This window comes from Aythya marila (assembly GCF_965140915.1).
Source record: "Aythya marila genome assembly, chromosome: 1".
In the NCBI taxonomy this organism is placed as follows: Eukaryota; Metazoa; Chordata; class Aves; order Anseriformes; family Anatidae; genus Aythya; species Aythya marila.
In genome coordinates this window covers 160,121,373-160,147,084 of record NC_139042.1, presented here as the reverse complement: position 1 = coordinate 160,147,084, position 25,712 = coordinate 160,121,373, and positions in this window count along the sequence as shown.

Sequence of the window (25,712 nt, the reverse complement as noted above, 5' to 3'; positions counted from 1 at the left end):
TGGTTAAAATCATTGAGAGTTATCGATTCCTTCCTTTTAATGTAATTTCTTTTTTGTTCTGATACCTGCTACAATAGTCAAGATACTCCATTTTTATTGTATTGATGATACGAGAAGACAACATGGCATTTCGTACTTCAGAAAGAGAACATAGTTGGGATTTAAGGGCTACTTTAATTCCTGACTAGCAATTGACAGTACAGTAACCTGGTGCTTCGGGGGTGGGGGTGTTGTTCTGCGAGACGGAGGGAGGACACTAACCGAAAGTGGAACAAGTTATTTTACAGTATCCCCTGACAGCATGGTCACATGAAGTAAATGCATTTTGTGGGTGGGAAAAGGCTGGTTTTCTACAAGCAAACCCAAAGAAGAATGGGAGTAGTTTATGTGAGCAACAAATGCATGCAGAGGACAGAAAGCAGCAGATGTTAAATGAGTAAGGGCTGGGAAAACAATTCTTTTTTTTTTTTTTCTTTTTTTTTTTTCCCAGTTCAGGGAAAGAAAACCAGAAGTAGAAAACACACAGGCAAGCAAAATCGATTTTGAAAAATATTTTATTATTATTTTTTAAATGCTGAGCAGGAAAGCGCTGGGGGCTGGGAAGCCCCGTGGGGATTCCTGCTCCATCACGGTATCAGCTAGGGTGCACCTGGCCTACCTCTCCATAGCGGGGTCTGAGACAGGGACAGCCCAGGTCAGACCACTCGTGGCCACTGGTAATCAAGGGAATTTTAACTACAGCCACCTTGCAGTGTTATAAATAAGACAACTTCCAATCTGTTTGAAAAATAAGGCAGTTTGCAGCCTCTGGGTTGCGTCGGTGAACATGCGCAGGGTAGTTCAAACGATCAGGTGAGGTGGATGTGGGTGACAGACTGACTCCTGGCACTGCAGGAGCCCTTTCCCTCTGCCAGAGCTCAGGTGCCAGGCTACAGAGCGGTCGGTGAAAGCCCAGAGCACCTCAGGGATGTGCTCACGGAGGCCCCTGGCTGCTGCTTCACCTAGGGCCGAGCTGTGCCCGCTCCTCCCTGCTCCACGTGGCAGCCCCAGGGAGAGGCAGCCCCAGGGAACATCTCCTGCTCAGGAGCTTCTGTAGTGTGTGCGCGTGTAACTGTGAGGAGAGCAGCAGGTGTTACCTCGTGCTAGGCCTCTCCTCGTTCTGCCTCTTCCCCGGCTGCTGCCCGTGGTGCAGATGGGACGTGGCAAAGCTGCTGTGCTCCCAGCCTGGTCAGAGAGCCCCGCTGCTGGGTCAGCTCCAGTGATCACTCTTTGTTTCTGTGGGGCACGTGTGTTTGCCTGGACTTTGCCGGAGCAGCCTGGGTGAACACAAGTGAAGTTTCATGGGGGACACATGCAGCAGTCGGGCGAGGTTGCTGCAGCCCCTGGGTAGTGGATGGTCTCCAGCTGTGGGTGGAAGAAGGAGAACAGCAGCAGGGTTACCTTACTGTAAGAAGGAAAACTGCAAGGTCTCGGTTCTTTCTTAAGTCCTCCAATAGTTCTCTTAGCAGGAGGAGATTTAAGAAATGGGATCCCAGCCTCCCTGGAAGGGATGATTATCCGTAGTGACTGGTAATGCAGCATGCATGTTAAAAGCATATAGGTAAAGGGAGGCTATTAAATCCCTGGGGAGAAACTGGCCTGACTTGTGCTTGGATTTTGAACCTCTTAAACGTAATGTAATGGTGTGATCATTGCAAATATCAGCGAGCAGTTGCCCTTGGCTTCCCCTGACCTAATGTGGTTCCTCTGGGGAAGACGGGTGCTGTAGCATTTGCATCCATTTCAGCCCAGTTTTTGCCAGTCATGCTGCCTGAAAGGCAGCAGCTCCCCTCTGGCTTTGGAGCCGTGTCCATAAAACTGTGCATGAACTGATGTAATTCCTGGGGCGAGAGGTGTGCTGTTCTCCAGCCTTCTACTGCTCCAGTCTGAGATTCACATAGCGATTGAAGTCAGGAATAGCAACACACTGGGAGATTGACCTCCTCCTCCGAATTATGCACCTCAGTGAGCCTGTGCTAAGGAAGGAATTATGTTTAAGAGAGGAAGAGGTCGAGACATGAAGTGTAAGATGCCTTCCCAAGAAGCACAGGGCTTCACTCTTGTTTTCTCCGTGGCACCTCCAGTCTGTCCAAGCAGGGTAAAAACGCCTGGAGTGGGTGTGGGCCACCCTTTGCGTGAATCAGAGTCAGGCCTGGGACAAGTGAGCTGAGGTCAGCGTTCAGTCACGAGGCTCAGGAGAAGTCGCCTCTCCACTGGGGGATTCCTGGGTGATTTCTGTGTCCCATGTGATGCAGCAGACCCGAGTTGCAGGTTGTGGCCTTCTAAAATGTCTCTGCTTCTGTGAACCAGGAACCAGCGAAATGTGGTGCAGTTGTGTGTAAGAAAAGCCAAGAGACTGCATTGGCACTGGGTTTAACGCAAGCCCTTATTTTGCCCTGTGTCTTGTTAATTGGATGCTATTTTGAGTTCAGCAAGGGATACGATGTTATCCAGACCTTTGTGTTGCTGTTAATCCTTTAAACAGTTATTTGTGTTGCAGGATTTGGTGGCAAGTTATCTCCATTATTAATGGCTTTCACTGTTAGAGTATTTTTAGCCTTGTGAGAAAAGGCCAAGGAAAAAGGAAGGAATTCTCTAGCAGATACCCAAGACTTAAATATGGCTTTCCCTTCAGCAGGTTTTCGTACTGCTTTTGATTTTGGCTGTCTGGAGCGTTCACAGGAAAATGTCCCTGGGTGACCTAAGCTGGTGCCTGTCTTCCTGAGACAATCAGTTCAGGTGCTTTTGCACCTCTGTCAAAGTTGGACCTTTTTTTCCATTAGGACTGGTAAAAGGCAGATAAAGATGTCTGAACCGATGAATTTTCTTCGTGACACCCATGTGCACTTGTAGCCCTCTTCTGGAAAATTAAAAGCGTAACACAAAATGTCCCCCAAAGTGTCAGCCACTCAAGCCTTGCAGATTTTCACCAGTCCTGAGCTGTAAAAAGCACTGCTTTCCTCTTGCTTTCTGGCTCTTGGCTGCGTTACTTCCAGTCAGGATGACTTGGCCAACTGATCCGGGTCCTTACTAAACAGGAGGCAGAAAAAGGGAAGTTTGTAAGGGGGGAAATGCAGAAGAAAGAATGGTTTGTACTTTCTGGAGCTGTAGGATTTAGCTGATGTTTCTCGTAACTGAGGTATTGCACTCCGTGTCACTGGCAAAGTTTTCATCAGTGAACAGAATGGAAACAAAAATTCTGGTTACTTCTGCTCCTTTCAGGTCATCCTCAAGGTCCGCTGACTCTTTGTGTCTTCTAGGTAGGTAAGTTCCAGAGAGCAGCGCTAACTGCACGCACTCCAAATTACCCCTCTGAACGCTTTCACTCCGAACCTGTCCCGCTTCATTCTAAACCTCCCATTTCTGGATTATGCATGGTTGTGCACCCAAAACCTTCAAAAGCATTGGTTGGTTCTTCTACTTTAAAATACAGATGGTGTACAGTGATTTTTCCTGTATTTTTTTCGTTCTCCTCAGTTTTATGACTGCTGCTTTTATAGCCACGTCTCTGTGTAGTGACCTGAGTTGGATTTCATTACCTCAAACAAGAGACCTCTGCCTCATGCCCTTCCGCTCATGCAGAGCTGAGCTGAACATTGCACACATTTACTTCAAATGGAGAATGAGAACATACATGCTTTGAGAAATTTTTTTTATTTTTTTTATTTTTTTCCCAAACTGGGATATTGCAGTGTGATTGCATTATTAATGGGCAAAGTGCTTTGGTTACTTTATTTTTTATACGGTTTCTGGATCAGATTCCACTCCCTGTTAGTTCTGTCCTTGTGAACTGAGACTGTGATGTCTTCAAGCAAAGTTACTGTATGGTTTAGTTGTACCATGGGAAAAAAGTAAGGACGGTTATCTTTCTGCAGCTGACACATTAACTGGCACTGCTAAGCCTGTATATAAATATGTCCAAAATCTTCAGAAGAAGAGAGAAAAGCTTTCCAGCACCTGGCTTTTAGAATACGCTAGGATTTATGGCGAAGTGTGTAAATGGTTGCAAAAATAATTAAAAAAAAAAAAACAACTGAGCCCTTTCTCTCAAATTTATGGCCTCATTTGAAGTCCAGATGAATTGTGCGTTTCTGGAGACTTCAGCAGGCTTTGGATCGTGCTGATATTTTAAAAGGAAAGTATTCATCTTCAGGGGACACATGTTAAGAGGCAAAATAATAATGGGAGCAGTAAATTACGAGCGAGAGAAAGCCCCTTGTATCATATTCTTCATTACCGTGACTCCTCGATGAATTTCCCTGTGGTATTTATGTGGTTCTTTTCACATGATAGCAAATCACTTCAGTAATGAAGCTTCTCCCAGCTGCCGGAGGAGAGCAGTCCTCAGCGTGACAGCGCTGACTTCCCGGCGCCCGGCACCCATTCTCCCTCCCTCAGCTGCAAGGAACCCCTTGAGAACAAGGGCTTGCTGCCTCTCAGCCTGGTTTGTTTCAAAGTATTATCCTCTCCCTGCTCTCTCAGGCTAGCAAAGGTCAGGGGCTGCCTTTGCCTTTTAATTTGCTTTTGCAGCCACTTCCGCCAGAGGCAGAAGGCGGTGTGCCAGCCCCAGGGCTCCCCACCTGTGCTGCCCCGTGGACTGCTCACAGCGCTTTGGGGAGGGATGGCTCTCCCAAACTGAATGACCCATGTCCCTCCCTACAGCACGGATAGCTGCTGCTGTAGCTAATTTTGTTATAAATATCACTTTTGTTTGCGTTTCTTTAAAGACTAGGATCGGGCATAAGGCTGTGTCTCTCTGAACAAAGCCCCCTGAATTATGTATTCTGCTTCGTGTTTGTATTGTGCCAGGCACAGTGGGAGCTTGTCCTAGGCTGGAAGTGCCACTGTGTTATAAGTAATAAATAACAGCATCTAACAGTAATTGTTTCATTACTCTGTGAGTCAGACCCTTCACCGGGGGATTTGCTCGCTGACAAACATGTTGTTCGGCTCTGCCTTTCCATTAGGGAGACCACGCCAGGCTATTCTGTGGCTTTGTTCTGCGATGGAGACTTGAAGTCATTCATAGTATTAAAAAAAAAACAAACAAACAAGAAATTAGGCGAATACATTGAAATTCAGTGCTTAATGGCCTGCTCTAGGGTTCTCCCAAGTGCTCTGTGCTGCTTGTAGCTGGTGCCTGGGGTGACAGGAGGCAGGGTGGCCCGGCCATCCCCATCCCCGTCCCTGTTGTGTGCCAGCCTTGCTGCCCTTCTCACAGCCCTGTGCCCCAGGGCCAGCTCCAGAGCACCAAGGGGCAGCCTAGGTGTAGGGCTAAGCAGAGGCCTGATGCTGATCCGAAATTGGAAATTCCCCTCCTCGTTCTGCCACAGGCTTCTGGTGATGCCTGCAATGCGTTGCTTATCTCCTAATTTCCAAAGAACCATGGAAATACTAATTTACTTGCACCTTGCCCTGTTTCCTCCCGCAAATGTTGTTTTCAGGGAGTTAGGGACATTTACTGATTAAAAGATGTCTGCTTAGCCTCTGTGAAATGGCACTGAACCCACAGCAGTGCCCTCTGACCGATGTGGCAGGTCTGTCCCTGCAGTGCTGCTCTGCCCTGCTCCAGAGCTCGGTGCCACCAAAGGAGGGGCAGCAGTCCTGCCTGGGCAGGGCTCGCCTGCCGACACTGCTGTATTAATTTCGTACTGCACAGGTGATTCTGAACAGCTTGCGAATTGTTTTTCTGCGTTATGAATAACTCCTCGTTTGACAGAGGAACGCCACTTTTCTCCACGATGTTTTCCAGTACGTTTTCATCTTTTGTGCCAGTCGCAGATTGGTGTCTCTCCACATTTATTAATCGCAGCGCGTGAGTGCTGAGCTGCTGGGTTAGGCTCTGCTCTTACTGTAACCTGATTCTCCTCCCGTAAACTGGATGATTTTTTTTTTTTTTTTTTTGCAACTACAAGATGTGGAGTGGATTGAAACAAGAGGAAATTGTGCCATATGGTGCTCACTCTCCTTAGCTCGCATTTCTCACTCTGCCAGCTGTGACTCTGCTCGTGTCTCTAGAAGGTGGTTTCTGCGGGCACTTCTGCGTGCAGGCAGGGCATGGCCAGAGCCCTGTCCCCACCTAAGGGACAGTCCTGACATGGGTTGTGGTGTACAGGAGAAAAAACACGGCATTCATTTTCTTCCTGTCATTTTGGCAGCATCGCCACAACATTCGTAGCTCTGATTTCACCCTAGTAACACATAGGAAAGTTACCTGTGTTGGGATATGAACACAAAACCAGAATTGATTGATTTTTTTTTTTCTCCAGATTCATCCCTACCTGGCAGCTGAGCCCTGGCAGCTCTGTGTGTGCCTGCTCGAGGCACCAATCTTGTGGCTTAAACCAGCAGACCCTGCCTTTGTGTGGGGCACGCTGAGGTTCGGTGCTGTGCCCTGGGCTGTGCAGGGAGCGTGCACGCAGCCAGTCGTGATAGCACAGCTGATGTACGACAACCCAGTGAGCTGCAGGTTGGTCACTTCCCAGCTCATGCCCATGCTGTGGGCACTCTGCTTTGTACTAACTCGAGCAGCCTTAACCTGGGCTGAGAAGGCTTGGCCGAGCCTTCCCTTTCCCTGAAAACGCCCAGGTGGCAGCACCAGCGTTTGGGTGCTGTTGGTGTGCCCGGATCAGCCAGAGCAGGGTTACCTCTGGGGGTTGTGCTGAGGGACACCAGAGCCCTAAGGACCAGGGAGCTGGAAAGCTCCCGAACCTCCTTGCATATTTTCCACCTTCCCGCGGTGCCGAGCAGAGCTCCGGTCTAGTGCCCGGTTTTCTTGTGCTCAGATGCCACCAGTGCAACTGCTCAAACCATGCTAAAAAAAAGGACAGCACTCTGAGAGAGAAAACAAAGAGAGTTATTAGGATCAAATAGATCCACATTTTTCTTTGGACCGCAACCTGTTTTACCATATGGTTCAGTCTCCCCTGAACTCCAGTTGAGCCAGAAATCACAAAATGAACTGAAATACCAGTTTTAAAAATGTTGACTTTAAGCTGCATTTTAAAATATTTAAATGTCAGTAAATCAATTGTCTTGGAAGGAAGGGAGAAGTTCAGATCAGACTGATAAAAAATGTCCTTTTGCTTTGACCTCTTCTTTTGCTTTCCTAATCTCATAGCATAAGCTAGCTCAAATTCTGAAATGCAGAGATGTTAAAGATTGCTGTAAATGTCAGAACTGCATAGGCTGAGCATTCCCATTCTCTTCTCAAATCAAGATTTGCCATAAGCCAAGCATTTTATGAACAGTTCATTTTTAAGAAATCTGTCAACAAGAAAAACCCTTAGGAAAGTAAATGGCATCCCACTTTTTAAACCGTCTGTCTTTGATAGGATAAAGACTGATCAAAAAGAGAGTGCATAAGTTTTGTTTTCCAGACTTTATATATATATTGTATGGTCTTTATCATGGCTTAATACCGACTGCTTCAGAAGCAAGGAATTCTGCCTTTCCATGTAGGGAGGCAATATGTTTAAAGAGCAGGAAGCCACTTTTCCAGAAAGGCTAACCCTAAGGGTAGGAAGAAAGTTAATTCCCCACCTAGAACTGGGACTCCAGCCCCCTGATGCCCAGCTCAGCCACTGATGAAGCTGTCCTCGCCAGGCAGGCAGAAGGGATAAAGGATCCCCCCTCCTTTTGGAGTGAATGCTTCCAGAAAGCCTCCAGTGCCAAAAGTAATGATGTGGCAGTTTCTTTTTGTTGCCTAAATGCAGATGCTGTGCTTATTCACTGTCCAAGAAACAGATTTCACATCTGGCTCAGCAAGTAAGTAGCTTCTTGCAAGAAACACCACAGTGCGTTCATGCAAATAAAGTTACACAGGTGCAAGAATGCTTGCAGGACAGTTCTCAGAGAGAAAATGGTTCTGACACCATTTCTAAGCTGAAAATACCCTACTTTGTAACCAAAAAGGCTTTAATTGAAGTGTGACCTGCACTGGCAACTTCTGGTTTTGTTTTCAATGTATGCCTTTGTGAGCGGTGATGGGACAAAAACTTTCCATGAGCAGGATTCAAATGTGCCGTTACAAACTCATGTAGTGGAAAAAAGTCTATTAAATACGATACAGAAGAGACCTTTTTTCATATTCAAATTGTAGGGGGTATAAGGAGGGAGGTAAAATTAGCATTTATTCATTTTTTTTAATCTTATTTTTTATATTAAGGACGAGCTCTACTTGTAATCTATTTCTTTTTTTACTTTTCAGAGTGCCGCTATAGTTAGAATCTGAAGAGGTGATATTTTGGGGCAAATAACTGAACTGCTAACGTCAAGTGTTAAAAAAAAAAAATCCCAGGGCAGCGATCTTTGCCAGACCAGAAGACTGACCAGGAAAACCCAGCCAAACAAAACAGGCTTTCTTCGTTTGTCTTTTGAGTTCTGAGCCTTCAGACGTACCGAGATCACATTTCTCATTTTCTCTAGGAGAGCTAAAATCTTTGAAGTGCTGCATTGTTTTATTCATGCTGCTGTATTCATCTGATGACAGGGATGCAGGAGCCGGGTCCTTTAGCACTGGTGTGGGATTCATCACAAAACCATGGGTGTTGGAACCGTGCACTGTAAGGCTGTAAGGCTCATGTTCCTGTGCTAGTGGCTTTGCAGTCCTTTGAGTGTTTGAGCAGATAAGATAATGCTGAATGGCTGACTCGGGATGAAACCTTCATCAAGAATTTGAGAAAAAGAGCATCAGTTCATCTGTTTTGAGGGCAAGATTAAGGAAAATAGTTTGGTATTGCCTGCTTGCTGGTCTTTGAGACGCTTTGCTTCAAAACACAAGCACAGAAACGCAGATATCCTGCTCATCCCGTATCCCTTGCTGACCCAAGGGTTCAGACAGTCCTTGGGTTGTGCTGATGAGTTTATCTTCCCCTGAGGGCAGCTCCCAAAAGGGTCGTGGGATGCTCTGCAGCATGCTGGTGTGTCTGGCCTGGAAGGAGGAGGATGAGAACGTTTCCTTTTTTGTGCAGGCAGATAGCTCCAGAACACCAATTTTGGCCCCAAAAAGCAGACAGGTGGAAGCCAGTTCTGGGAAAAGCTTAAATCAGGGTTCACAAACACACCAGAGTTCAGGAAGCCAGACTATAGTCCTGCTCCTCAGAGAACTTTCTGTCTCCTTAGAAGATCTGCAGAATAACTGAGGGAGCCTACTGCAAACCATACCAATTAGAGGTGCACTTTACAATGTATTAAGTGCTGCAAAGTGCAAAGTTCTGTACAAAATGAAACCGAAATTGGTGGATATTATAGCATTGATGTTTGTGTCTCGTTTTCCCTCCAGTAAAATCGTACCCTGTTACTTTCTAATGCATTTGAGATAACTCCAGGGAAGTTTGAGCACTCAGGGAGTCTCGTGCAGTCATGCCCTCAGAGAGGTGCTGGGTTCAGAGATCGAGTGGTGACATTAGAAAAGAAGGAAAACACAGCTCGAATGCCAGATGAAGAGCTGGCAACATCACCTGGAGGAGAGGTGGGAGCATCGCTCCTGATGGGGCAGGTGGAGCTGGGGAAGGTGTGCTGCGAGTTATTAATTGTGCGCTCGCTTTAGGCTGCCTAATCCCCTCAGTGAAGCCTGGCGTGGTGGAGCCCAGGGCTGGACCCTGGAGATTACTGAGCGGGGATATTTGTAGGTTCTTTGGCACTGGTGTTCATTTCAAGAGCTATTAAAAATAATGAGATGCTGCAGCTTTGCTAATGATTTAAGAGATTCTCCCTGCATCTCGGTATGAGGCTGATCTGATGCAGCCATCTTCGTGATAGCATCCCACAGCGTTTTGTCTTTATGAGTACATCTTGTTCTGGCTTGTTTCAGAAATCGGCTCTTAGCTCTAAGGTCTGCAATCGTTGGCCTGTAATTAGTACCAGTATTACAATGCTATTACTGCGTTGGTCTGAACGGCTGGCTATTTTTGGCTATGACGTTGCTCAGGTTTTTGTTGCATAGCTTGTTTCTCTCATCATGAATCAGCAGGCCTCCGAGTAGACCCGAGCGCTGCTGTGTAGAACAAGTTGTGCAGACCTGCGTGGATAGCTGCTGGCCAGCAGTTACACAAACGCGGCTTTAGATGGAGACCACGGTCCGGTCCCAGGCTGAGGGTGCTGGGGTCAATATTCCCTTCTGGTGGCTTGGTTGCTGAGTCTCTGCCTTGCCTGCGGGCCAGGTAGTTGGCTGGATTTGCATTTAGTTTCACGGAGATCAGACACTCGGTATGCACACGGGTCATGTAGGCAGTATTTACCACAACTGAAAATGTGAACTGGGTTTTGAGAAGCAAAATGCTGCTGATGTCTTACTGGGAAACAGCCAGGCCCATGCCTTATGGAGGGCTGATAACAGGAACCGTGATTTCATGAAAGTTTGGGTAAACACTGGGACAAGTACTGTGTTTGAACCCTGTAGCTAATGTCTGATGTCTCTCAGCTTGTACCTTCTCTCTGAATAGTAACGTGCTAGCCCTCCAGTGGCTGGAGTATCTCCGAGCATTAATCAGAGGTTGGGTAGCTTTGCTAAACGAGCGGCAGCTTCATATTTCAGAAATCTTCCTTGAATGCCCTTAGGATTTATTCACAAATAGTCTGCATTCTCATTTTCTTTCTCAGCTCTGTTGTTAGAGCACTTGCTTCCCGTTATGCTTCTAAAGCACGACCAGGAGATGCTCGGTGTGAAGCCCACTGAGCCTGGCTCAGGAGAGGAGCTGTGCGGTGTTGGAGATCCAGTCGCTGGTTCTGCAGCAGAAACGTTTAAGGCTGCAATCCTCCAGAGGGCAAGGCCACTCTGCATAAAGGCTCAGACTGAGCGAGGGGTAATTAAAGCTAAATGAGAAGCAGGCAGCTTCCATCTGTGATTTGGGAATCCTAGAAAATATTTACATTAGAAAGGAAGGCATCAGAGCACAGAATCAGAAAAATAGAAATCAGGAGCCTACCTCCAACACAGTCGTTCACTTTCCATGCGTACTGAGCAAATCAACACAGAGAAACACACAAACGGGGTCAGAAAACAGAGTGAGAGTCAGTCTTAAAAATGTAGATCTGGGGGGGAAATCTTCGTAGAAAGAGAAACACCTGAAAGGATTAATTTTGAAAAAAATCTCCGGATTGAGAGTGTGCAATTAATCATGTATGACATTGCAATTAGTATGAGTTATTCCTTATAATTTGATAGCATTCAGAGATATCACAACTAAATCAGCATTAGTTTTTTTTCTACATATTTCTCATTGTTTGACCTATACTGACTAGCTAATTATTGTTTAAATCTCAGTGTGACGAAGCTTAATTCATTAATGTGTTTAAAGAGCTTCGATGCTCTGCGCTAAAATATGGCATCAATGTAAAAATCATAATTTAGCACTTACATTTTAGTATCATTTCTGGATTTTTATAGCTGACAAATTGCTCTAGCGTGTTCCAACGTATGTTATGAAAACGTATGTCTTCTCAGTTTCAGATCTGGATGATACGTACTCTGCTCTTGTCTTTTACACTGTGTTTCAGAACAAAATTTAGTGATAGTTATAGAAATCAAGTTTCTACACAGTGGCATTGTAAACCTTACTTACATTTCAAGTGAGGAAAATACATCCTGAGATACAGCTGACCAGAGCTGAAACCACTGTGTATCGTGAGCAGACAGCAAGTGGGACAACATGTCCATGACCCCGCGGCCTAGAGGACTGCTGGCGGTGTTCACTGTGGAAGGTGTGGATGGAGTCAGGACGTGTCAGCCCTTCTGTAGGTGCTCCGTATCCAGATATCAGGGCAGAGGAGACCTCACGACTGGAGTGGCTGAATGTTGTGATGTTCAGTCACAAAACCCAAGGGGGTTTAAGCAGTCTGGAGAAACTGGGGTCAAGACAGTCTTGAGCACCTCCAGTGGCAGCGATCATGGCCTCATTCCTCCAAGTGCAGACATGAGCCTCTTCTGTAGGTAAACATGGGGAATTAATAGCACTGATTAAACTATCTTGTAGACACGTATGCACAGCCATGAGATGCTAACGTGGCTGTTCACCAGAAGGAAAAAACCCTTCACTTAAGCAAGAGGCTGCCACTGACAGGACAGCAATATTTCTCAAGCCAATTTTCCTGTCTGATTACTGAGCAATCTGCTCTCCACAGGAAAGCAGAAGAGAAACCCTCTTAAAAGGTTAAATTTGGCTACTAAATTGAAGTCTATTTTTTGTCCTTTTTGTTTATTTCCTTTTTTTTTTTTTTTTTTTTTTTTTTAGATCTGAAGTTCTATCTTTGGGGAAATAAACATATCTTTATTATCCCTACCAGGAAATGCTGCCAAAGATCATCAGCTCCTTTTAGCATGTCACATCTAATTGCACACATGTGAAATTTCTCGGCCTGACTGAGCTGTCTCGGTGCTGAATGTATCTCCTCACTTTGCCCCGGTGCACACCCTGCTTGTTTTATGAGCTGACTGCAGCAGGTTCTTGCCAAGCTTCGGGAGGTTGTGTACCCCAGCAGGGTGTTCCTGTACCTTGTGCTGCCTGACCCCCAGGCTGAATTGCAGCTCCTTAGGGCCTTTGCTTGGTGCCTCTCTTCCCCTTCACCTCCTTCCATGGTTGTGTTTGGGAGGGCAGGAGGATTGGGATGGCTTCACAGGGATCACATGTGCTTCCTCTTGCATTTTGGATTCTTGCCTTTCCTGGCTGTTGGAAACCCTCAGGAAGTTGCTAAATCTGGGGAAAAACAAGAGTCTCGGAGCCTCCTAGAAGAAGGGAAGGCTGCTGACTCCTGCTGGGGTGCTGCAGGCTCTCGAGTTGAACGCTGAGCACTGACAAATCCATCTACCTTTGTCTGGAGACACAGTATCGCTTGGGGATTAATGTGGTGCAGAGAGACATCTCCAGCTGCTTCTGATTTCCTCACTGGGAGCCCAGCTGTCTAGCTGCCAGGTTGTGGCAGAGCCGTACTGCTAGGTGCATTGACTCACACTCTTTTCCTAGCGATGCACAGGGATCAATTACCCATATGTCGCCTCCAGCGTGTCTATGTGCCTTTCAGACCATCTCTGCTGGGGGGGTTATAGACATTCCTGCGGAGTGTGAGAAATGGGGGGGACTCCTGCAAGCAGCCTCTCCTCTGGTCTGTGAAGAGATCCCAAAGGGGGAACTGGGAAGTTTCCCTTCCCTTATATTGTTAGGTGATAGACGAGTGTCTGCCGTCCTCCCTAGATGGGTTTTCTTTTCTTCTTGATTTCTTCATTAAAAGGTGTGCCACACTTATCTTCTTACTATTGCTTACGGCTACTGTGCAGCCGAGCGAGTTTTTCAGTATCATGTCAAGACTGGAAAACAGGAGAGTGAGCTGGCTCATTCTCAGAGCAGATAAAACTGGCTTGGGAAAAATACCCTGAAAAATACCAGTCCTCTTTACCCAGAGGCAGCGTTAACACACATCTGCCACTGGTGGCCTCGGTTAGACTCCCAGACACGGGAAGGTTGCTTTTAGGAGGTTGGTTTTGACTGGGCACAGCGGCACATGGGAAGCAACAGGACTGTCTGTACAGAAATGGAGAGTTAGCGTTCTCTGTCTTAACACAAACTGGCAGGAGCAAAACCTGCTGCTGAACATAGCTTTTGCAGCGTGTTGGACTTGGAGCATTTATTCATGCTTAACTTTGGATTTCCACTCCGGATCACCGTGGCAGGTCACCAGCTCTAGTTGTGATCACAACCAAGTGCATCAAAGGGAAGCACAATGAAATGTAGCATCCACTGTACTTCATAACTTGTCTCCACAAAAACGACCTTCTCAACCTCTTGTCTGCTCCCTTTCCCTCCCCCAGCTGTGAAGACCTACTTTCGAACATTATTTCCATTTTTTTTATTTTTTGTTACCCACACTATTCTTCATGGACTGTTCAGATAGAGAATCGTTGGGCACACGAGTCCTGTTTGTTCCCCTCTCTGAAGCGATTTCCTAACCATGAAGATTAGGCCCTGGGTGTCTGTGCTGATTCAGGTGGCAGCCGGTCCCCTGGGAGCCCCGGCGCTCACAAGATGTCTGAGTGAGATCTGTGAGGGTGGGGACAGAAAGAGACCCTGCGGGGGAGCCGAGGAAGAAGCAGATCAGGAAATAACCTTGAACAGCAGCACCACCAAGCATCAAACTGGGCAGGATGGAAACTTCTTTGTGAGCTGTTGTATTCTCAGAACATGATTCTGTCAGACGGCCATGGGATGTGTCGCGGGCTGCGAGGAAATAGCTTTTCTGCCTGATGTTCCTCTGGAAGGCCACCAGCCTCCAGCAACCGTTCGACTGCCTGCTTGTGTTTGCCACTCCTGGGCTTGATCTCACTCAGACCATCGGACAGTTAAGCATAAAGGCTGTGAACTTTGTTTCCTGCATCAGTGGGGTATTGGTTTGTGCATTTATCGGCAGGTGAGAGCAGAGCACTGAAAGCCGTGCTGCTGCAGGAGGCACCTGTACAAGGCGTGAGGCTGGCTGTGCTGCAGAGGCTGTACGTGTCAGCCTTTCCAGCTAGGAGGGAAAAAACAGACAAACTAAAACTGCACTGGAATTGGGTATTTTTGTCCATTCTTGTAAATAAACAGAATGGCATCCACATCCCTCTGCCCTGCGGGCCCTAGGAGCCGGTGACTCAGGGCAGGGTCCCTGCTCCCATCGCAGCGCCAGGGCCAGCCAGCAGCTCCCGCAGGCTCTCTGGAGTCTTCATCAGTCACCCCTGCTGCACTTGTGCTGGCATGCCGGAGGTTTCTTCTGGTACAAACTGTCTCTCTGGGCTTCTCGTACTCGGCTGTCACTCACACGGGCGTTTCTGACTGAAGCTTTCATTCTCAGCAGAGCTTCGCTGCCCAGAGTCCAGCAGCCTTTGGCCTTTCCCTGGTTTGGGAGGGGTGTGTGAATTTCTGTCAGCAGCCATCAGTCCTGCCAAGGACTGTGCAGCTGGCTGGTCCCCAAGGCAGGACCAGCTCTGTATCTTTTCAACTCTTTCCTTTTTTTTTTTTGTTTCTGTGAATTGCGCATTTTCTGGATTTTCTTTAGGAGAGTAACCAACCCCTTGCCAGTTATGGGATGTGATACCACCACCCCCTCATTAGTATTGTGGAAAGTGTGTAACTGTCTTGTGAATTTAGCTGGAAGAATGAATACTCATGGACATAAATACATTAACTGTTTTACAAATAACTTACCTAATTAATTTCAACCAAAACTTTTCAGTGAATGCTAACTGATTGCATCTCTTCCCAGGTGAACTGAATCTGCACTGTTTTTCTGCAAGTGAACTTTTTGTTACCATACTGACTCAGTCTTTCACATTAGTCTACTGTCCTGCTTACAGTACGTCAAATCCAGCTATGCTGTGATAAAATAAGCATGTTTCCTTTGTCCTGTTATCAGTTTCCACTTCATCATGGGGACACTACTCTGGAAACAGGGGAAATACGTGCATCTGTCAGAGCTCCGGTTTGATTAGAAAGGCTGAGTATCATCAGGTAAAACAGATTTGTGAAGCGGTCACTCATTAGGAAATTTAGGACTACTCACTGAAAGGTTAAATGAGCCGGGCATGCCACATGTTTTCCCATTTTTCTTTTCACAGAGCAATGGAATAGTTGCATGCTATTTCCCAGACAGGGGCATCTTGTGAATGAATCCCTAAAATCCCTTCCTTTCATAAATATGCAATAAACAGATTCTATCTTTGATTAAGATGTTTTCTAGTGACTATTTTGGTATTACTGGAAAAAAACATGACCATTTAAATGATCTTAAATGAGGCAGTTGTATTACAGCTGAACAGCAACAAAACCAGAACAGTGTGCCTCTAACATATACCCAAAACACTCGTGTATTATTTAAAGCTATTTCAAGGACCTAGTTAGACTGGGCATCTTTAATAGGAAGGGTAATGTTGAACTGTACTAATGCCATAATTAACTTGCACTGTTACTAATGAATTTTCTAAATCCATTTTTATGCAAGTTGTTACTATCCAATTGCTGGAGGCGAGGGAGTGCTGGGGAGCCCTGCAAGCAGTTGCAACAATGTCTGTGACTAATTGCATCTTAGGGCTTGGCCTTGCCAAATTGCTGGGTTTTTCAACTGCAGTGATTTCTTTTCACAGAACCAGAGTCAGAGAATAAGAAAGCAATCAAGAAGTTTTGCTTTTGAAAGGCCTCATCTGTTGCTCGTCAGCGAGTGCTGAGACAAGGATCTCCTTGGGCTGCTGCAGAAGGAGCCCAGCTCCTGGCTTAGCTGCACTTGTAGTAACTCTGGTGAACTGTTTAAGCCAAGATGCTCCGCAATATTAATCCATTTTTTTGCTACATCAGATTTTGGGGGCAGGATCCACAGCTGTTTGAGGCGGTGTTTAGATGTACTGCATCTCCCCTGCCAGCTCTAGCACTGAGCAGCCTGAGTCAGAGCAATGAGATTACAGGCAGTGACTTTTTTCATTGCCATCTGTTTTATGAGTTGTCAGGTGATGCTCCTGACAGATTTTTAGCTTCTCTTTGTAATCACAAATTTGCACTATTAAAAAATAGGAAAGCTGAGAATCTCACTGAGTTTTATCATTCTGGGATTGGGAGCTTTGGGAAACTCTAGATGTCAGGAAATTTGGCTAAAATCATGGATGTTGACAGGGCTGCCACAAGACAATAGAGCCCTCATCAGGACCTGCTTATGAGCCTGCTGAGGATGTGCACACCTCTCCCAGGGACATCAAGGGGTCAGTGCCTGCTGACCCAAGAACCCTCTGGGACAGGAGGAGACCAAAGTTACAGTATATTGCTTTTCCGAAGCCCATGTTTTCTTTTCCCCATGAGGCTGAGGCCTGTTATTGTGGCAGGACACAAGCCAGGAGCGGCTGATGAGTAAATGACAACAAGGAACCACAGAGCAGGAGCGTGGTCTCCTTTGAAGGGTTGTGCAGGATCCTAGCCACTGCTTGCCCTCGTCCTCCGAATTGTTAGCTGTACATGGATGAGCTGCTGAGGAAACTACCTCTTCCTCAGCTGTACTCAGTCCCTGTCAAAAATTGATTACTTGGCCCATGTGCAGCAGTACTGTAGAAAGAAACACTCTTTAGCTGCTTCTTTTGAGTTACGTGCCATGAGAAATCCTACTCTTGGTGTAGGGAAGGTCATGGTCAAACCTATGTCTGAATCTGTGTCTGTGACAACAGTGCAGTGTTAATCTACCCTTGAAGAAAAGGAAGTAATACTTGAATTTACTCTTTGGTAGTGAGTGCAGGGATTTACTTGGTCTTCTTAGACAACTGTGCAATGGAAGAAAAACAGTGTTTACAAGACAGAGCTCCTTACTGCATTCTGCTTTCCAGCTGTTTGTCAAAGTGACTGCAGCCTGTGCTACAAGGGCACAGGAATAAATCCTAAAATTAGCCATAGGGATTTGAAGTTGTCCATGCTGATCCCCTAAGACTTTGTAGCTGCCTCCAGTAAGGAACTCAAAACAGAAGGGTTCTGTTAACCCTGGGTAATCCTTATGCGGTAGCCAAATGGGAGAATGATTAGAGAAAATGTCGAGACAGAAATTACTCTTGTATTTTACAGAAATTAAGTAAAAAGTGATTATCTCTCTAAATTTCTACCTGTTGGCATCAGAGTTTAAATTGTTTTCTCCTGTCATGATTTAAATAAGATGTTAATGTATTCCTCTGATCCCAAAAGCTGGTTATTTTATCCTAAGGAAGATTTTTGCATCGTTTTGTGATGCACATTTTGGGAGCTGCCTGCGTTCTGCTGAGAAGTCATTATACTAAGGATGAGGAATGGGAGATATTAGAAACGCAGCGGTGTAATTACGTGCAAGAACTCTGTTACAGCCTTTGTTGATAAACTGCAGTCTAGATCTAGTCCTAGAGGATCCAGACAGCATTACCTTGTCGAGTTACTTAGCCTGACTCATTGCTGAAACTCTGCTCTGTAGTCTTACGCTGCGTGGTGTGTTCCCACCCTGTGGGAAATCTGAAGGCAGTGGCCAAAATAACACGTCTGTGATCAAACCATTTCCTTTCAGTATTTGTATTAGTCTCACATCCTTTTTCTGGATGTGAGCAAGTGAAAGGTGTCAGCTTTGCACGCAGGACTCAGATATACTCTTTTTAATCAACCAGTCTAAAAGATGGTGATACATATTTAAAAAGCCAACCATACGAAGAAAAAAGCAACCAAATGTCCTGTAGCGTAGTCGTTTTGGTTATGATGTACACGTGCTCTTTGATCCAGCCAGCCCTGTGGAGTCCACAGCCTCTCTTCTGGAACTGGGGGAAGTTGAGACATGAATATTTAGAGCAAGATGTGTTGACCGTACAGAACGGTCGATTTCCCCACCCCCGATGACACTTTCGCTTCGTATCAGCCCTCTTGCTTGTACACTGTGTATGTGCTGCTCCTATGGCTCTCCGCGGGCAGTCTGCGTGCTCACAGCCAGGCTCTGCGTGGCTCTTATGGAAGTGGTAGGCTGGATGGAAGGATGCCCAGGGCAGGAGGCACGAACCACACTCAGCATGCAAAGAGGACGTGAGAGGAAGAGACAGCTCATTGAGCTCTCCTGCTTCAGTTCCACCAGATGTGTCTGATCAGACATGCAAGAAATTGCCTTTTTTTTTTTTTTCAAGACTTAGAAGGCTAAGTCAATGACAACTTTAATGTAATGAAGGAACTGAGAAGATCTGGACCTGTGCTGAGATTTGCAGTAGGTATCATATTTGGTATATGCCTAGAGGAATATCTAAGTGGTAAATTATATATATTTCTCACTGACCCCCGTATGAATCCTGGAGAAGACAATCTGATCTCAGAAGACTAGTGAAAATACTGAGCAAAAATGGGAGAATTGGGCAAAACATTGGGAGGTCTGTTGGGCTGAAGGAAGCCAGCTTCTTCTCAAAAAATGAGATACCTTTAGATAAAATCAGGAACCAAACCTGCTACAGGTAACTTTATTTTTGATGTTATATCTGACATGGATTTTTTTGAAAGTGGCTGGCAAACGTATCTTTGTTCTCAAAACTCAGTGGAACTCAGTAGTCACTGGCTGCTAAGGCTGGTAAGAACAGGACCTGACTTTTCTGGGTATTTTGAAGTATTGAAGAACCCCCCATTTTATTTATTTATTTATTTATTATTGGATTGCTTTATATATGCCAAACTGTCTTGAATGCATTAGCATTCTGCATTCCGAGGTGTACTGGTTATGAGACAGGTCTTTGACTTTTCTGAGCTTTAGTTGGCAAAAATTTTATTTTCTAAGTTTTACTTAAAATCAAGTATAACTGATGACATTTGTGTAGCTGTTTTTTTTTTTTCTTTTTTTCTTTTTTTTCTTTTTTAATGGAACAGTGATTAGTCATTTTTCCTTTTGTATTTGATTTGCTTATGTAAAGTGCAAACAACCTTTCTGGAAGCTGATTATTTTGGTAGAATACCAGGTGCTCCTCTATGATCTTCATCAAATGAAGGATTGGGGAAGAAGCTCTGTTAACTGTGTGCAGGTGAAGGACTGTGTTCCCTCCTGTCCCCATACCTAACTCAAAGAATCCTGGCAATTGGCAAGCTGGTGAGAACGGACAATTTAGCAATTTAGATTACACTTAAAACTAGAATAATTTATCTCTGTGTTTCCCATGGTGATCCAAGCCAGATGAGTGCTAGATATGGCTCAGAGCATTCTTTCATAGACGAGACTGGACAGCTCGGGTGGCAAGTCTGCTTCTTGTGCTGGGGGCCCACAGGCATAGCACAAAAGTAGCTGGAGATGGCGAGTGGGCCTGTGCATTTGACATCCCAGGGGAAACTATCTAGAGAGTCTGAAGGCAAGCTTAGCTGCTGTCGGCCACCCTGCAGCAGCTATTTGACTTCTGAAGAGTGGATCACATAGGGCTGGTTGAGATAACCTTGCAGCTCCCCACAGCTTTACATCTATATTTGCATCTTCTGTGGCAGTTCAGCTAAAGGAAACCCCTTTGTTTATGTGGGAGCTTTGACATATGGTGAGGAGTCTTACAGGTGCACTGTTTGCAAAAGGACGCTTTGCTGGCTTCTAATACGCTTCCAGCCTTCTGAGTCTCAGTTAAAATGTATATATATATGTATATTTATTTTTTTCTTTATTTATTTTCTTTATTTGTGTCTTTCCTAACCCATGGGTGGGATTTTTTTTTTTTACAAGATGAGCCCAGGTCATGGACTCAAAGAATTGCACCTGATTTTTTTCATCGGATCATCCCATACTTAATGGTAAGCCATCTGCCAATAAGATAATTGACTGTAATTTGGGGTATCTCATCTGAAGACCTCAATCTCCACCACCAAAAATGGGACTAATGCATATGACACAAGGATATTGTGTAGAATGACTCCCTGTATCTAACTACTGAAGAGCTCTTTGCATGTTTAGAGTGCTTGTTAATGGCTAATTAACATTATTTAACTGTACTTCCTGCCATTAAAACTCCACTGTCCCAAATTAAACCAAATCAAGCTTTTATTCTAACCTGTACATAGAGAATATTTTTTCCAGCCATAACTGTGTGTAACTTGCCATTTGCTCCCATCTGATCCACTTACGAGCTCTACAGCAACTTGAGTTCAGCCTCATCTGGCTCAGTTGAGGAAGTAGCTCAGGTGTTCCCGGACCTCTTCCAGAGCATCTTTGCACACTGGTGTGCATTAAATCCCCATTTTATTTAATGGGATGATTGTCCCATTTCAAGCAGTTGAGGGGTGAGTGTCCTATTCAGAAAGTAGGGTTGCAAGTTAAAAAAATCACTATGTGCCAAACTCAGCAGGGTGCTTTTGGGACTGGTAGAAACAAGACGCAATGATCAGTCAGGAGGATCGCAAATCTGCAGGCTGCAGAGAGCCCTTCTCCAAAGGAGGCACCAGCTTGGTCAGTTCAGGTGTATCCAAAAATGGCACATGCTTCATCTCTGCATGTACCAGAGAAAAACAAACTAGGATAACACAATATTTTCTTTTTTCTTTGTTTCAGTAGCTGGAATCAAGTTCATTACTCATTTTCTCAGCACAAGTGTCAGAGCAGGCTGTGTGAAGTAGCACAAGAATACCAATCATTATCTGTAATTTCGCTGTGATGCTTATTACTATGTTTTTCAAAAGTGATTGTCTTTATGAGGCAATTTCATGCCTTACTATGTCCTAATGCATCTTGCTGCTACCTTCCACAACTGGAGTGCTGCAGTGGATGGCTACAAATTCTTCAGAAGGGATAGGTTAGGAAGGAGAGGTGGGATGGTAGCCCTATATGTTAGGGAGTGTTTGGACTTCAACATACCAGATATCTGCTAAAAATACAACACAGTAGAGAGGAAAGTCTAGGAGATTTCTGGATTGTGTGGAAGGTAACTTCCTGACACAGCTGGTGAGTGAGCCAAGTCGGGATGGTACCCTGCTGGACCTTTTGCTTGTTGACAGAGAAAGACTTGTGGATGATGTGAATGAAGGCTGGAGGCTGTCTTGGGCATAGAAATCATGAATTAACAGAGTTTTTGATTCTTGGGGAAGTAAGGAGGGGGGTTAGCAGAATGGGACTTCCAGAAGGCAGGTGATTGAGTGCACCCTCAGTAGGTTTGCAGATGATGCCAAGATAGGCACGAGTGCTGATCTGCATGAGGGCAGGAGGGCTCTGCAGAGGGATCTGGATAGGGCAGACCGATGGGTCAAGGCTGACTGTATGAGGTTCAGCAAGGCCAAGTGCCAGGTCCTGCACCTGGGGCACAACAAGCACGTGCAGTGCCACAGGCTGATGGAAGAATGGCTGGAAAGCTGCCTGGCAGAAAGGGACCTGGGGGTACTGTTTGATGGCCAGCTGAATATGAGCCAGCAGTGTGCTCAGGTGGCCAAGAAGGCCAAGAGCATCCTGGCTTGTATCAGAAATAGTGTGGCAAGCAGGGCTAAGGAAGTGATTGTCTCTCTGTACTTGACTCTGGTGAGGCTGCACCTTGAGTACTGTGTTTGGTTTTGGGCCCCTCACTACAAGAAGGACATGGAGGCCTTGGAATGTGTCCACAGCAGGGCTATGAAGGTGGTGAAGTGTCTAGAGAACAAGTCTTGAGGAGTAACTGAGGGAGCCGGGGTTGTTTAGTCTGGAGAAGAGGAGGCTCAGGGCAGACCTTATCGCTCTCTATAATTACCTTAAGGAGGCTATGGCAAGGTGGTAATCATCTCTTCTCCCAAGCATTAAGTGATAAGACAAGAGGAAATGGCCTTAAGTTGCAGCAAGAGAGATTTGGATTGAATATTAGGAAAACTTTCTTCACTGAAAACATCATGAAGTATTGGAACTGGCTGCCCAGGGAAGCAGTTGAGTCACCATTCCTGGTAGTCTTTAAAAATTGTATATGTAGAGCTCAGACATGTAGTTTAATGGTGGAATTGGCAGTGCTAGGTTAAAGGTTGGACCAGATGATCTTAGAGGTCTTTTCCAACCTAATTGATTCTATACTTCTATAGCTCTGTGATTCAAACACACAATTTTAGAAGGCATTTCCACAAAATCCTTTTCAGTTCCTAAATTTAAAAATTCTCAGTATACTTCACTGTGAGTGTCATTAGGCTTTGGAAACTATAGAACACTCGTGTTTTATCTTAAATTTTGTTCCCTGTAAGTATTCAGTTACTTAGAGCAACGTGTGATTGCTGATCCTGCAGTCTGGTGAACCCAATTACTTGTTCAGCACAAGTTCATTTTCAAGGGGTAACAGAGGGAACACATAATCTTAGAAACAGTTTTCATCAGTTTCCCATTTTCTCCTCCTTACATGTACCTGGGAGTTGTTTCAGCACTGGTTATGCTGTGCTGGAATTGTGTCTCTACCAGCCTGGTTCTTGCTCTGGGTGTGTGGTGTAATCTCACTCATACCCATCCAGGTGCTGTGGCTGAGTTTGCCTTCTAAACCAGAAAGCCTGACCCAGAGCGCTTTGAAATCGGGTTTTCCATTTGTGCTTACTGGGCTTCGCATGGAGCCCTGGGTTACCAGCACCCTCCGGCCAGATGCAGGAGCAGCGCAGCCCTCGGCCTGGGTCTGCTGAAGACAGGCAGAGGCAGCTTGTCTTCATCTCTGTCATCCTGCTGCTGGTTTTCTTCCATTCAGCCTGAGTGCCTGCTGGCTGAAGTTTCTGCCACAGGACCCAGGGGTTTTTACAGTACCCAGGGGTTGTTTTAATTTCTCCAAGGTAAATTACCTGTGGGGAGAGGAAAAATGTATAATTACTCAGCAGTATGAAGTTTGTCCTAGTGGGGAAATGGGAATGGTACACGTGTGTCAGAGAGTGAGCGAGACAAAGGAAGGACAGCTTCACTTCAAAACTTCGGTTTGTTCAGCCTGGAGAACGGGAGGCTGAGGAGAGGCCTCATGGCGGCCTGCAGCGCCCTCACGGCATGGAGCTGGGACAGGGGTGGGTCAGGCTGGGGGTTAGGGAAAGGCTCTTCACTGGGAAGGTGGTTGGGTGCTGGAACAGGCTCCCCAGGGCACTGCTTATGGCACCGAGGCTGACAGAGTTCAAGAAGCATTTGGGCAACGCTCTCAGACACATGGTCTGATTCTTGGGTGGTCCTGTGTGGAGCCAGGAGTTGGACTCGATGGTCCTTGTGGGTCCGTTCCAACTCAGAATGTTCTGCGACGCTATGATTCTGTGATTCACAGTAACTGGAAAACAAGAAGTCAAAAATCTGTACATTTAGATCTGACGCTAGTCAAATTTAGTAGTTCTGAATGGAAACCTAATAACTCCCAAACCTAAATATCTTTGTGTTGTTGGTAGTCCTGCCAGTTGTACATGTAAAACAAGATTTTCTGTGTCCACAGTTGAAAATAAATCTGTATAAGTCCTTTCACCCCTTAGTTAAACATCACTTTAAAGTTTTCCAACCTTGAGCTTCTAACTGGGAGGAATCAGGAAAGGACACTGCTGGATCTGCAGTACCATTTGGCCATGCGCACATGGTGTAATTCTGTGGCATGCCAGACAGGAGCTGCTCTGTGTCACCCCGATTAGCAAATGGCTGCTGAATCAATAAGCTACTGCCCGTCACGATGTCAGTCTGCACAATGCCGTTGATTTGGCAGACTTTTTAGATAAAGAATTCTACCCTCTTTCCTCTTGATCACTTTATTAAATCCAGATTGATCTCTCCTCCAAAATGTCAAGGAATCTGCCAGCAGCTTAGCAAGCAGAGAGAAAAATGGCCTGCTGTAAAACAAACAGCTGTGAAGTAGAAGTACAGGCCTGTACAGTCTGCATGGTCCAACGAGATAAAGAACTTTTCTTCAGCTGTTATTAATTGTCATCTTTAACGATTACTTAGATACTAGGGAGAGTAGGTCCCTGTTAACTGCAGTTAACTCTGGCTCCCGTCTGAGCGCCCCTGAGGCCTTTGCCCTCCAAAGGGGCAACTTATGCTAAGGCTGCAGTACCGCGCCTGGCCCCGAACATTTCTCTCTGCCCTGTTTCAAAGGTTTCCTGCCCCTGCTGTGAGGATTGCTCGCCTAATCATACAGCAGTCATTGATCTGCTTAAATCGTAGTGGATGCACTGGGAAAGACCCAGACTGTCATCAGTCTGCATGAATACACCAGACCCATAGGGCATCTCCCTCACCAGACGCTGAGCTAGTTTTGCCAGGAGGGAGGGAGGCATCTAAAATGGGCAGATGGTTAGGGCAGAAAATTCTTCTAAGCTTCCCTAAGCTGAGCTCTATCTGCTAATGACCCAGAGCCTTAATGCCCAATGAATTAAACAGATCCTTCCAGAGGGCTTTGTACTTGAGAATCTTTATGAATCCTGTCCTTAAATTCCTGAGATATTTCGATGGTAGGACTGAAGCTCCTAAATCACTTAGAATTGTCCAGTGTTGTCTGTAAAAGACTGTAATTCCTTGTAATAATTCACACAGCTGTAATACAATCTCCAAAAAAAAAGTTCTTGATCAAAAAAGCTGCATGCTCCAAGAACATGTACTGTTTCTGGTTCACAGTTAAAATTAAAAGGGTTTTATTTTAAAGGCTAAATGTCTTTTATTTTTGAACAAACATGGAAGTGAAACTGTTTCAGGTTAATGTAAATTTTAATAGCACTTCTACTTTCCTTTCATGTTGACAAAAGCCATGTTGTTAAGATTTTATCTGACTAAATGATAAGAAACATCCCCACTACAGTACTAGAGAATGTGGGTAAAAGCACAGTTTAAGTCAGAGGCAAAACCCTCATTTTACTTGAGTGAAATCAGAATTTTCCTAGTATACATTCCTAGTTCGTTATAAAACTTATTGTTCTTTCCCTTCTAATAAAACACCAGAATCTCATAAGTATATGCAACAACAAAATAAAAAAAAAAGTTTCATCAGGTTGAAATCCAGTCAATTACAAAAGCAGAGGTAATTGTTTCAAGGATGATGCTTGCATGTATCATTTTTTCCTGTTTTTATTTCCTCATTCTATTATTTAAAAATAACCTGTTTTCTATTTTGCTGTGGAAAGACCCTACACAGAGAAGAGGTACAGCTAGAACTCAGTTTTGCACAAAATGGTATTGAATGAAGGAATGAGAAAATGAGGAAAAGGAAAGAATTTTTCCCCTACTTCTTTGAAATCCAGTAAACGGGGCTTTATACTGGTGAATTTAAAACTTGGCCATTTAACCTG